The sequence below is a fragment of the Rattus norvegicus genome, chromosome 8 (assembly GCF_036323735.1).
Source record: "Rattus norvegicus strain BN/NHsdMcwi chromosome 8, GRCr8, whole genome shotgun sequence".
NCBI classification, from domain to species: Eukaryota; Metazoa; Chordata; class Mammalia; order Rodentia; family Muridae; genus Rattus; species Rattus norvegicus.
In genome coordinates, this window is record NC_086026.1 from 119,930,823 (window position 1) to 119,944,312 (window position 13,490).

General features: G+C 46.4%; 1 long non-coding RNA gene and 1 other non-coding gene across 2 annotated transcripts; both read left to right on the forward strand.

The window, feature by feature from the left end:
- Positions 1 to 462: 462 nt before the first annotated feature.
- Positions 463 to 523, forward strand: LOC120094432 (U7 small nuclear RNA). Its single transcript, XR_005488747.1, has one exon. It is a non-coding gene; the product is annotated as a U7 small nuclear RNA (small nuclear RNA).
- Positions 524 to 11,425: 10,902 nt separating this feature from the next.
- LOC120094383 (uncharacterized) lies at positions 11,426 to 12,607 on the forward strand. Its single transcript, XR_005488720.1, has 2 exons — positions 11,426 to 12,205; positions 12,308 to 12,607. It is a non-coding gene; the product is annotated as an uncharacterized LOC120094383 (long non-coding RNA).
- Positions 12,608 to 13,490: the final 883 nt, after the last annotated feature.

Sequence of the window (13,490 nt, forward strand, 5' to 3'; positions counted from 1 at the left end):
AAGCTAACTTTCTCACATAAAAGTAGCCTCTGTGTCTAGATTTGGTAACCACAAGCACTGTGACCAGCAAACCACCTAGGACTTGCTATGTTAAAAAATGTCCTTGCTGGGCTGGAGAGATGGCTCAGAGGTTAAGAGCACTGACTGCTCTTCCGAGGTCCTGAGTTCAATTCCCAGCAACTACATGGTGGCTCACAACCATCCATATTGAGATCTGATGCCCTCTTCTGGTCTGCAGGCATACATGCAGGCAGAAAGCTGTATGATGTATACATAATAAATAAATATTCAAAAAAAGAGAAAATTTTAAAAATGTCCTTGCTGTCTTTGTCTAAGAATCAAGGGTCTAAGATTATAAAATGTTGGTTCCTGGTATAATCAATGGAGAATGGGGGTAAATGACTGAATTGATATGCAAGTAAGAGACTGGGCTTTGGTCTGCAAGAGCTGAGCTGTCTAGAGAGCTAACACAGCTTTTAGAATTTTGTCTGGCAGGTTTTCTGACTTCGGTCGGAAAACCTATGAGCTGTGTAGAGAGCTGCCTAGAGAACTATCTTGAGCCGACCACAGAGCTGTCAGCTTGCACCCTGTCACTGACTTTGAGTCATCCTTTCACTTCTCCCAGACATCCCAACCAAGTTGTACTAAATATCTTTATAGATATAGCATGATTTATATATAATGGATTATACATAAATATAAATAAAGAAAGTAAAACTGTTGCATGGAAACCTTTTGAGAAGGCAGGAGCCAGGAAAGATGGTTCAGCAGTTGAGAGGGTACTTTTGTTGCCAAGGATCTAGGTTTGATTACCAACATCTACACCCACGTCAGGCAGCTCTCTGCTGCCTGTAACTTCAGCTTCAGGGAGACCTGAGTTCTCTGGTCTACATCGGCACGTGCACTCTGTAACACACACACACACACACACACACACACACACACACACACACAAATAAAAATAAATCTTCAAAAATTTATTATGGGAACATCTTTTGTAATGCATAGGAGTGCAGAAAATTTCTATAAGTGATTATCAGGCTGGAAATTAATGAACTAAGTGCCTGTCTCACAAGTTAGACCACAACAGTCAGGTAATGGCAAAGAGATTCAGAAAGCGAAGGTTAGAGAAGAGTAACTGTTAAAGAAATAGGCATTAACTATTTTTTAATACAAGCAGGCGATGATACAAACAGAAGGGAGTCTTTTCTTCTATGATATATTAAAGTTGAAAATGTTTTAGTGAGCCTGGGGAGAATTAAGTCAAAGAAGAAGACATGAATCACTCATGTCAGGAATGAAAATATTTCTGACATCTTTGCAGACATAGAACATCTAAAAATGGATCATGAGTCTGTTTCAAGAGTTGTGCAAATAATTTGATAGGAAATGAGAAAGGTCTTAGAAAAGTCCAATGAAAGGTTAGGTTTGAGAAGAAACAGAAGAGGGTTGGGGATTTAGCTCAGTGGTAGAGCGCTTGCCTAGCAAGCACAAGGCCCTGGGTTCGATCCCCAGCTCCGGGAAAAAAGAAAGAAAGAAAGAAAGAAAGAAAGAAAGAAAGAAAGAAAGAAAGAAAGAAAGAAAGAAAGAAAACAAGAGAAAAAACAGAAGGTCTGGGAACTCCAAGACAGTCAGAGCTGCATAGTGAGACCCTGTCTAGAAAAGAAAAGAAAACAAGCAAATATCTGTTCTCTTAGCAAATTTCAAGTACATAATATAGTGTGGTCTGCTTTAGTTTAGATCCAGGTTAGTCCACACCGTCTTGGTGAAGTGTTTGTGATCGTGTGGAGAGGTCTGAATGAGAATGCCCCCCCATAGTAGGTCATTTCGACATTGGCTCCCTGTTGGTGGCTGTTTGAGGAAGGTTGTTGGGAGGTGCGGCCTTGCTGGAGTAAGTACTGGGGTGATATCGGAGAGTTCATAGCCCAATTCCACTTTTAGTAGGCTTTATGTTTGTTTTCGAAGATGCGATCCACCAGCCTCCTACTCCTGCTTAAGTGAAGACTGAAGTTAGATTTTTCAGTTTAAATTACTGTGCTTAAGAGATCTATAAACAAAAACGCCTCTAACCTGTAAGTCCCACTTACCAAAGGACGGATAACTTTCCGGAGCGTGGGGGCGGTTGCTCCTGTTAGATAACAAGCCATGTGTTTTCACTGTGCTTGATCACGCTTGCCCCCTACTGGAAGAAGGTAGGAAGTGCACAACCTTATGGGGTTTGTCTTTATAAGCACCAGACTAACATTATAGGTGGCCACTCTCTGGGAATTCGGGTATAAATCTTGCCAGTGTCCATTGTCCTGGCCAGTATTTTTTTTTAATTCTTTTTTTTTCGGAGCTGGGGACCGAACCCAGGGCCTTGCGCTTCCTAGGCAAGCGCTCTACCACTGAGCTAAATCCCCAACCCCGCTGGCCAGTATTTAATAAAGCCTGCTTCGAATTTGGCTCAAAAAATTGTGCCAGTGTTCTTATTCTTGCCTGGTGAGATTTAACACTACCATATCTGCTGATTGCTGCTATACCTCTTCGCCATGATGAGCTCTAGTCCCTCTGGGACTGTAAGCTAAAATAAACCCTCTCTTCTATACATTTCTTCCGATCATGGTGTTTATTGCAGCAATGGGAAAGTAAGTGATTTAGTTCATTTAACTTGTTCTTGTAAATAGAGAGTAGCGGTGTGTGCTTCTGGTATTCCAATTTTGAAATAAAGCATACACTTGTAATTTATGCATTGTAAGTGTAAAGCTTCCTATCAGTCAGTGCTGCTGCCCCCGTAGTGTAGGTGTATTCTGAATATTCTAGGATAACCAGTTGCTACGGCATCTCCCTTCTGCCTCAAATGCCACTCCGTGAGCTGAGACGTTCACATCTGAGAGCGACTTGAGATGCTGTCCGGTCCTACAAGACAGGACAGCTTAAGTGCTGTTGCAAAGGCATTTCCAGATTAACTTCTGAGTGTCGGCCCAAACTTCAAATAGACTCATTCAGTTTTGTTCAACCTACTCCCTTGTGTTTTATTCATTCCCCTATAATACAATTCCTTTACTCATCTTTCAAAGGATCAAGACGGCCATAGAAATGAAGTTCATGTTGTCAGGATTGGGAGCAAATGCCCTTATACTGGTACTGGTGTGTGTGTGTGTGTGTGTGTGTGTGTGTGTGTGTGTGTGTGTGTGTGTGTGTGTGTGTTGGGGGAGGGTTGCAAATTTTCCAGCTGGCTTTGAACTCACTGTGTATCGAAGAATGATCTGGAACTTCTGATCCTCCTACCTTCGCCCCCAGTGCTAGAAATGGGTGTGTGCCCGTCATGGCTTCTTGTGAAGCTAAGGATAGGACTCAAGGCTTTCAGCCTGCTAGGCAACCATTCTAGTGAGTGAGTTACATCCCAACTTTGCTTCTTCATATCCTTGTCAGAGATTATTTTTCTGATTCATAAAGGCTCATGGAGGCCCTTCATTTTGTGTTCCTCTCTCACATATTTTAGGTCATTTATAGGGTTAGTTTGGATTTGAAATATGAAATATTTTTATTTCTACCCTCACTGTTTAGGGATGATCAGATTTAAGACTATGTTCAAATTTCAAGAGGGAAAAATTCTTAGGGATTCCTCTGTAAGGAGGTCTTTTGCCTTGCAGTTCCCTGGTGCAGGATATCTGATCACATTATGAACCCCAAGATCGTGAACCCCAAAAAAACCCTTGTTTTGGTGTGGCTTAGCCCTAGCATACACCTTCAACCCAAGAGCTAAATAAAATCTACTCTAGGTCACAGGGCGGAGCAAGCAACCAGGTGACAAGGAGTGAACAGAAATAAACAGAAAGGGGGGTCTCGAGTGGAAGGGTATTTAAGACACTGTGGAAAAGGAGGGGCCTTTTCCTTCTGGGGTGTCTGTGGAGTAGGAAGGTCAGCTGGGTGATTTCTCTGCCTCTCTGAGCTGGCAGGCTTTCACCACGGCGAGTGGCTCCTGAGACATCATTGGCAAAATCAGATGGTTGGGATTTTTTAAAACAAAAAACCCCCTACAGTTTCACATGGTGCCAAGAGCAGAAGTACAAAGTGTCTTCAGAGCAGGATCCTTCCCTCTTCTGGAACCTCAGCCCCCCGTTGCTCTGAGGGAGGAGAGATGAGTAAGGAGCAAAGAGAGGAACTGTGGGCATCTAGTCTGCTGGGATGAGAAGTTGTGTGGGACAGAGAAAGGCGTCTTCATGGCTGGTGTGCAGGGCTGTCGGTGCCAACGGTGTCCCGGAATTCCGAGGCTTGATGCATTTGGGACCAGCTCATTCCTGGGGTGTATTCCTCGTTCGGATGTAGTTTTGTGAAGTTTTGTGTGAGAATACTAATTAAGGTCGAAGTCCACCGTGACTGAATAGCCTCTGAGTCCAGCACAAAACGGAGGACTCCCTTCATTAGTGGGGGGTGGGGAGGTGGGGGGCTTCTTCTCTGACCTTGTCTATTGAATTCTAAGCTCTCACACTTGCCTCTTGCCTGAAGGCTATCACTTAGCCTTAGTTTGATTATGAGATCAATTTCCTTTCTCTTGATAAAACCTGTTCGGCTAGCACCCGAGGCTCCTTAAAGCTTTTCCAAGCTAAGGAGTCATTTCGATGCCCTGAAAGTCCTCAGCCAATCACTTCTGCCCATCCTGGATGTGTCTGCCCTCAGTCCCTCAAAACTTTATAAGCCTTGAAACATCCTACGTAAAGCTGACCTGCCTCCCGATAGCTGGTCCCCGCGTGTTGTTCACCGCATGCACTCACAGGGCTTCCTAACGCCGCGTGTCATCTCTGCTCCCACCGCCCGCGGTCTGTATCGGCCAACCACCCACGAGAGGGGAAGACCCACACCGATGTCGAATTACCATCCTGAAAAACAGCTGGCCCATATTTATCCTCCCCATCCAAGAAATACCAGGGTGAAGGAGCGATATCCGGAGAAGACAGGATACCTCCTTAAAGTGGGGTGTGTGTGAGCGCACAGCACAAAAATAGGGGGAACTGTCTAGATTCTGAAGACCAATGTCAAGCTCTGACCCTCCCTTCCCCCCTGGGATCATCGGCTGATATCGTTCCACGAGGGCAAGTGGATCGGGGCAGCAGCGGTGGAGTTCAGAAGCCCCGTGAGTACGGATGGAAATGACTCTGCAGGATCAGCTTTGGGGAGACAGATCGACTTTATCTGGGGTGAATCAAGGGTTATAGAGTTTTGGGGGAAGGGGGTAGGAATATCCAGGGTGGGGAAAGGTCATTGGCTGGGAGCTAAGACACTGAAGTGCCTTGTTAGCGTGGGGAGGCATGCTGAGAATATCAGGTACTTGCTGAATGGGTTTCTTATGGGGGGATTTGTGGACCTGTACTTTCCTAAGGGGTACTCGATGCTCCTCAGGTAGGCAGTGTGGGGTCAGGGATCTCCCAAGTAGAGAAGAGGAAGTCCTGCTGACTAAGGGAGTCCACCATCTTGCACCAAGCTCAGGGCTTTTCCTGTAATGGCAGCCTTTGACCTCAGCAGAGGGGTTTTCTGGCAGCAAGCTAGAGATAAATTTCCTCAAGGAAGGTATATGCAGGAGGGTCTAGATGAGGCCCAAGACCTGTCAGTGGGGTGTGGCGCGTGAGATGAGGAGCTGTCCATTCTGTTGCTGTGCACACTGAAATGACCTCAGCTCAGAGCCAGGTGCTCTGTCAAGATGATACACTACAGCGTGTTTGCGTCAAATACCCCAATCATGGCTGGCTGGTATTGGTCTGACTAAAAATGAAAGGGTCCAGTCAGCAAAGCGTTGAGCATTGCATGTGTGTATGGTAAAGCCTCTTGTCCCCAAGACTGAAGACCTGAGTTAATCCCTGGGTCTGAGGTGATGTGAGGAGAGAACCAGCTCCTGCAAGTTTTCTTCTGACTTCCACATATGCACGGTGGCATACGCACACAATGAATACATGTAATACAAAGGGAACGCACTGAGAAGCTATGCTTGCCCTGCCCCTGTGAGTCAGAAAGCATGATAGGCCTAGGAAGACGTCGCACAGGTGAGAAGCAAGTTGGCACTGTCTGCCTAGAGGGCATGCTTCCCTTTCTCATTTTATGAAGGGAAGAAAGGAGCTGAGGTGGCTGAATGTTTAAATCCACACCAGAGAAAAACCCTCCCGAGCAGGGTTGAGGAAACATCTTCGGAGCAGAGGGAACTCAGAGCTTAGAGCTGGGTTTGTTCTCACTTCCTCCTGTGCTTGAGCCACTGTGCAAAGTGGCTGTGCTTCTTCGGCAACATCCATAGAAACCAGCCTTGGCCTGGTGCTTGGAGCACAGTGAACAGCTACGTACCGGCTGGTTTCATGTCAACCTGACACAAACTAGAGCCATCCCAGAGGAAGGAGCCTCTGCTGAGGAAAGGCCTCCATGAGATCCAGCTGTAAGGCATTTTCTCAGTTAGTGATCCATGGGATAGGGCCTAGCTCATGGTGGGTGGTGCCATCCCTGGGCTGATGGTCTTAGGTTCTATAAGAGAGCAAGCTGAGGGGGTTGGGGATTTAGCTCAGTGGTAGAGCGCTTGCCTAGCAAGCGCAAGGCCCTGAGTTCGGTCCTCAGCTCTAAAAAGAAAAAAAGAAAAGAGAGCAAACTGAGCAAGCCAGGGGAAGTGTCCTAGTCAGGGTTTCTATTCCTGCACAAAACATCAGAGCCAAGAAGCACGTTGTGGAGGAAAGGGTTTATTCAGCTTACACTTCCACACTGCTGTTCATCACCAAAGGAAGTCAGGACTGGAACTCAAGCAGGTCAGGAAGCAGGAGCTGACGCAGAGGCCATGGAGGGATGCTACTTACTGTCTTGCTTCCCCTGGCTTGCTCAGCTTGCTCTCTTATAGAACCCAAGACCACCAGTCCAGGGATGGGGATGGCACCACCCACAATGGACTGGGTCCTCCCCCTCTTGATCACTAATTGAGACAATGCCTTACAGCTGGATCTCATGGCGGTGTTTCCTCAAGGGAGGCTCCTTTCTCTGTGACAACTCCACCTTGTGTCAAGTTGACACACAAAACCATCCAGTACAGGAAGCAAGCCAGTAAGCAACCCCCTTCCCCGGTCTCTTCATCAGCCCTTGCATCCGACTTCCTTCCCTGTTTGAATTCCTGTCCTGACTTCTTCCAGTGATGGACTATGATCCGAAAGTGTAACCCAAATGAATCCTTTCCTCCCCAACTTGCTTTTTGGTCACGGTGTTTTGTTTCAGCAATAGTAACCCTAGCTGAGTCACCCAAGGAGGTTGTGTGGCTAGACTTGGTGAAGCATGTGATTAGGGACTTCTGAGAACTGACTACTGACATCATAAGCCAAGGGCACTGGAGCTATGTCTGTGGGCTGTTGGTACCAGATGACGGTCTGTACTGCCCTGGTTGCTGCACAGGACACAGTGATTGTCTGCAAGATAGAAAGACTAAGGGAGGTGACATCAAGGCGTCCCTCGCCCATGACTGTGAGAAGATGGAAACGAATGCTCAAAGAGTCGGGTTAGGCCCAGTTGAACCTGAGTGCCAGGCAGCAAAGCAACAGTCAGCTGTCCGCATGCCCTCTCGGAGGCAGTTAAGGCAGAATGAGTCCAGTCATAGCTGAGGTGCTCCTGACAACACTGGGCCTGGCTTCGCAAGACCTCTCTTATCCCCTGCTCTGCCTCAGAGAAGGAATGGGGGCCTCTATGCAAACTGGCTTAATGTGTCTGCCTCTCCTCAGTCCTTACTGACCTGCCTGGACTCTAGACACTTCCACATGCCTGGACAGCAAGCCTCCGCTGAGGGGTGGAAATTATCTTAATTTATTTTTAGAGTCAGATTACACAGAGCCACTGACAGAGGTCAGGAAGTGGTGACAGCTCAGAGATGCCCCCATTTTCCCTTTTGAGGCGCTCCCAGTGGTTCACACTGATATCCCAGGACTTCCCCTGCCCTCGTTAGGGGATGATGAAGTTGAGCCCTTTCCTCAAGCCCTCCTAAGGTGGGCTTGTGTTCGGTCACCAGCTGTTCACAAAAGAATGGAAATAAACACTGAAATTATTTCCTGACTTTTCTGCAAAAAGGAGTTTGTCAGAGTTCCTGCCCTGCTGCTGTGAAGACCAGGACTCGGGCAACGTATACAAGAAGCATTTAACTGGAGGTTTGCTTACCGCTTCTGAGGGGGAGTCTGACCATCATGGCAGACGTAACAGCGGGCAGGCAGGCAGGCATGGAAAATAGCAGTAGAGCTTATATCTTGTTAGCAAGATGGAGGCAGAAAGGGAGAGGGAGAGGGAGAGGGAGGAGGGGAGAGAGAGAGAGAGGGAGAGAGAGAGAGAGAGAGAGAGAGAGAGCGAGCATGAGGCTAGACCTGTTGTAGCTTTTGAAACCTCAAAGTCTACCCCAGTGACATACCTCTTCCAACAAGGCCACACCTCCTCATCCTTCCTAAATAGTTCATCAACCGGGTACCAAATATTCAAATATATGAGCCCACAGGGGGCCTTTCTCACCAAACCACCACAGAGCTCTTCTCACACTTAGAAACGGTTGAAGGGAGCGGGCAAACAGCCACAACACATGGGCAGAGTTGTGGTTTGATGTCTTTGTGATTGGGCAGTGAAAAAGAAAGGTGGGGGCAGGGTTTTTGTAAGGCGGGAGAGATGAGAAGGAAGAAGAACCAAGATGGGGGCAGAGGACGACCCAGATCCGTGTGGCTTTAAATGGCCACAGGTAGCTATGAATGTTTTTATAGGACAATTTGTCTAATCTAGGCAGGCAGTTTATATCATTTTTAATAGGCTCCGAGTTTATTGTATGGACGTTTTGCGAAGTGAGAATTTACTGGTATAAATCTGATTGATACATTACAAGCTTCTAGAGTTTTGATTTTACCAGGATCCTGGGAATTGTGACAATAACCACAGGGGGCGGATGCTGGGAATGTGAGCAGAGTTTGCAGTAGAGTTGCAAGAGGGCAGCCACTGCTGCGGCCAGAGAGTAGCCAGCACCAACATGGGGCTAGCCATGGAAGCAGAGAGACCACCAGAGACAGACAGTAACAGGAGGTAGCATGCCATGGTGAGTGGTGCCCCGAATCATAGTTTTAATATTTACCATACACACACAGAGTAATCTGAAAGAAGAGTGGACCCTAGTCTAAAGATAGGCAGTTTTGTATTTCCTCTTCTTCTTCTTCTTTTTCTTCTTCTTCTTCTTCTTCTTCTTCTTCTTCTTCTTCTTCTTCTTCTTCTTCTTCTTCTTCTTCTTCTTCTCCTCCTCCTCCTCCTCCTCCTCCTCCTCCTCCTCCTTCTCCTCCTCCTTCTCCTCCTCCTCCTCCTTCTCCTCTTCCTCCTCTTCCCCCTCTTCTTCCTCCTCCTCCTTCTCCTCCTCCTCCTTCTCCTCTTCCTCCTCTTCCCCCTCTTCTTCCTCCTCCTCCTTCTCCAACTTCCCCCCTCCGCTTCTTCCTCCTCCTTCTCCTCCTCCTTCTCCTCCTCCTCCTCCTTCTCCTCTTCCTCCTCTTCCCCCTCTTCTTCCTCCTCCTCCTTCTCCAACTTCCCCCCTCCGCTTCTTCCTCCTCCTTCTCCTCCTCCTTCTCCTCCTCCTCCTCCTTCTCCTCTTCCTCCTCTTCCCCCTCTTCTTCCTCCTCCTCCTTCTCCAACTTCCCCCCTCCGCTTCTTCCTCCTCCTTCTCCAACTCTCCCCCCTCCGCTTCTTCCTCCTCTTTTCTTCCCCTCCCCCTCCTTCTCCTCCTTCCTTCTTCCCCCTCTTCCCCTTCTTTTCCCTCCTCCACATCCTCCTCCTTCAAAATTCAGGTAAAGTCTTACTGTTGTGACGAATACAAGTTTTCAGCTTGTCAACAGAGACAGACAGATCATCTTTTTTTTTCTTTTTTCTTTTTTCTTTTTTTCGGAGCTGGGGACCGAACCCAGGGCCTTGCGCTTGCTAGGCAAGCGCTCTACCACTGAGCTAAATCCCCAACCCCCAGATCATCATTTTTACTGGAGATGCTTCCCCTCCCTCGTTTTATCTTTCCGTATCTTTGGTGGCAAAAATGAAATCTGGGTGCACCATTTGACTTGTGTTTGAGTCTAGGTTTGTGACATGGTAATAATAGCATGAACTCTCCACATGCTCTGCTTTAAAACAGCAGCCCATGGTCCCAGGAAGATGGACCAGACAGGAAAGTGTTCACCATTCAAACATGAAGACCTGAGTTTGGGGTCCCAGGACCCAAGTAAGAAGCTGGGCATAGCAGTAACTCCAGCACTGGGGGGCTTGCTGGTTGGTTTGTCCAACCAAATAAATGAGATCCAGCTTCAGTGAAAGGCAGTGTCTCAAAGGATTAGGTTGGGGGGTGGGGGCAGGGGCCAGAGAGATGGCTCAGTTGTTAACAGCGCTTGCTGCTCTTCCTCAGGACCAGAGTTCATTCACGGCACTCATATCCAATGAACTCACAGTTACCTGTATCTCCAACTCCAGCGGAGTCAATGCTGGTTTCTGGCTTCCATGGGTCCCCACACGTACTTGGCAAACACACACACATGCACATACATTTAAAGCAAAATGAACCTTTTAAAAAATTAAGCTGAGGCCAGCTGGATGGTTCAGCTGGTAAGGATGCGTGCTACCAAGCCTGATGACCTAAGTTTGATCCCCACTACCCACACCATAAATGAAGAGAACAAATTCCCAGACGGTATCTTCTGACATCCTCATGTTCACCCACACAAGTAGTTAAATACTAAAAAATAAGAGAGGTAAAATAGAGGAAGATAGTGTATGCATATATACAAATACATATATACCAGTTCACACACTAGTACACAATACAAGAGAGACAGAGAGACAGAGACAGACAGAGACAGACAGAGGAGAAAGGAAAAGACAAACACCATCCCATCAAACTCAGACATTGCATTGAGAGTTGCATTAGGCAACTTGAGAAGTGGAAACTATTTTAATCCATATATCTGAGAATTTAGGACACAATAAAAGCTTTTCCAGAAGTGTTTATATGTCTTATTATCAGAAACACAATGAGACATTTTTAACATTTGCAACAAAATTGTTCCGAGGTATAACAAGACATAAATAAAATTGTAAAGTAGATTGGTACCCATGGAAGGGGAACCTCTTTTCTGAGAAGGGGAAGGGGGGTGGGGGAAGGGGTGGGAGGGTGTGGCTGGGAGGATGGGGAGCTTCAATCAGGATGTACAGTGAATTTTAAAAATTGGGGAGTTGGAGAGATGTCTCAGCGGCTAAAAGCACCGACTACTCTTTTAGAGGTCCTGAGTTCAATTCCCAGCAACCACGTGATGACTCACAGCCATTTGTAATGGGATCTGATGCCCTCTTCTGGTGTGTCTGAAGACAGCTGCAGGGTACTCACATACAATAAATAAATCTTTTTAAAAAACAACATTTTTCTTTAAAATGAAACGTGTATCACTTTGGGACTGCCGGATGGCTCAGCAGGTAAGGGTTCTTATCAGCTGACTTCGAAATCCTGAAAAAAGTTCTAAGGCTGAGACCAGCCCAGCTTCCTGGAAGAGGCTCAGATCACCTGAGCCACCAGGAGAAGACGCTCTCCAACCCGCTGAGCTGTCTGCAGGCTGTAGGGTGTGCTCCAGTTTCCCAGCTTCTGGGAGCTGTCACCCATGCTGGGGTGGGCTTTGGTGACGCAACTGTCTTTGAATAATTTTTGCTCCTGTAAGCGACCCTTCACCCATATTCCTGTGAATGACCCCAAGAAAGCTCATTCACCAGGTTAGACTTCAGCAGTGCCCACAACTCTGTTCTGTCTTCAATTCCCTATCTGGGGTGAGTAGACGTTTGTTCATGCCTCTGCAGGAATAGAGTCATACAACAGATAAATTCTCAGGAAATCACTTAGAGGAACTTATTAGCATGCCGATTTCAAAATGCCTGATTAAGGCTGGGTGCTTAAGAGATTGCGGTTGGCAAGAAGGGAGGGGAATCTTCAACATTATAACCATCTTCATTGTTTAGCTCAAGAATGCTGGAGAAGTTCTTTTGTAGCTGCAAACCTGATTTGCCTCCAGTCCTTTGATCCCCAGCAGGAGGCCTGCAGAGGCTGCACCAGCAAACTCAGAGAAGTTATGAAGAGTGCCTGTCAGTTATATTTCGTGTACATCATGGCTGGCTTTCACTTCTCCTTGCTGAATCCATGATTCCTGTTGCAGTGCTTCATGAGAAAGAAATGAGCATGGTAAGGGCCTGCTTCCTGCTGAGTAAGCTTTTGAAAAGGAATCTATGAGGATGTGAATATGAACTTTATGGAAAATGGTGACCCACGATTTTTTTAATGCAGCTAAAGATCTCAGGGATGATTCTGGAAAGGAGCCTTCTGGACTTGGGAAGTGGAACTGATACACTCACTCTTCCCATCAACTAATATCAGCCACGAGGCCTAGAAAGGCAGATATAGACATTACATCATCAGCTTGTTGCTGGGGAAACCAAACAGCAGAGGTTTTTTTCTTGCCCTGACTCATCTGACTCCACAGGACAGCTGCCAGCTTAACTTCTTCATTGAGCGTGAAAAAAAAAACAAAAAACAAAAAACAAAAAACTAAAGTCAGTAAATAAACAAATAACAGTTCAAACTTAATGTGTCCAGAATTAAAGTTATTTTGTGTATGTACACGTGTGTGGGGCTGTACAAACATGTAAGCATATGGCTGTATAAACAGCCATGTGGCTGTACATGTATGCAGATGTATACAGACACCTCAGGTGTTGTTCCTCAGGAAGCTGTAATGCCTGTTATTGAGAAGGGGTTTCTTGTTAATGTGGAACTCACCAAGTAGGCTAGTAGCCTTTCTCTCAGACCTAGGGATCATCCTATCTCTACCCAAGGTTCTGGGATTATGAAGGTTCACCATCATTCCTAGCCATGTGTGTGTTTGTGTGTGTGTGTGTGTGTGTGTGTGTGTGTGTGTGTGTGTGTGTATTTGTCTTAACCCCACTTCTGGTTTTTTTTATGTGGGTCCTGTGATCAAATTCAAGCTTATATGGCAAGCACTTAATATTGACTGAGCTATCTCCCCAGACCCCCAAATAAATGTTTCTGTTTTAATCTTCATTCTGATGTCTCTGTCTCAGTTTCTTCCTTTGCTGTGTGAGACCAAGGCCGGAACAAATACCTCACAGGTCGGAATAAGATCAAAACAGAAAACATACCTTGCAGGATGAGAGTTCTGTTTATAATTGAAACAGTTTGCTTGGTGCTAAAATTTAGCACCAAGATTTTAAGAGATAAGAGATAAGTCCGCATGTCCTGTGTCAAGTCCCTGATAACTAAGGCCTCGATTTGCAACCAAGAGTAAGTTCCTGGTTAGATGCAGACTGCTTGTAACCCCCACTCACTGATGTGTATCTTTGTGACAGCTTGTAACCCAATTCATTTGATACATGTCCTTGCCTTTGTTCCTCCCCTGTTCATTGTATCTGTTTAACAATGAATAATTGGCAACCCTCTCATCCCCTGTGAA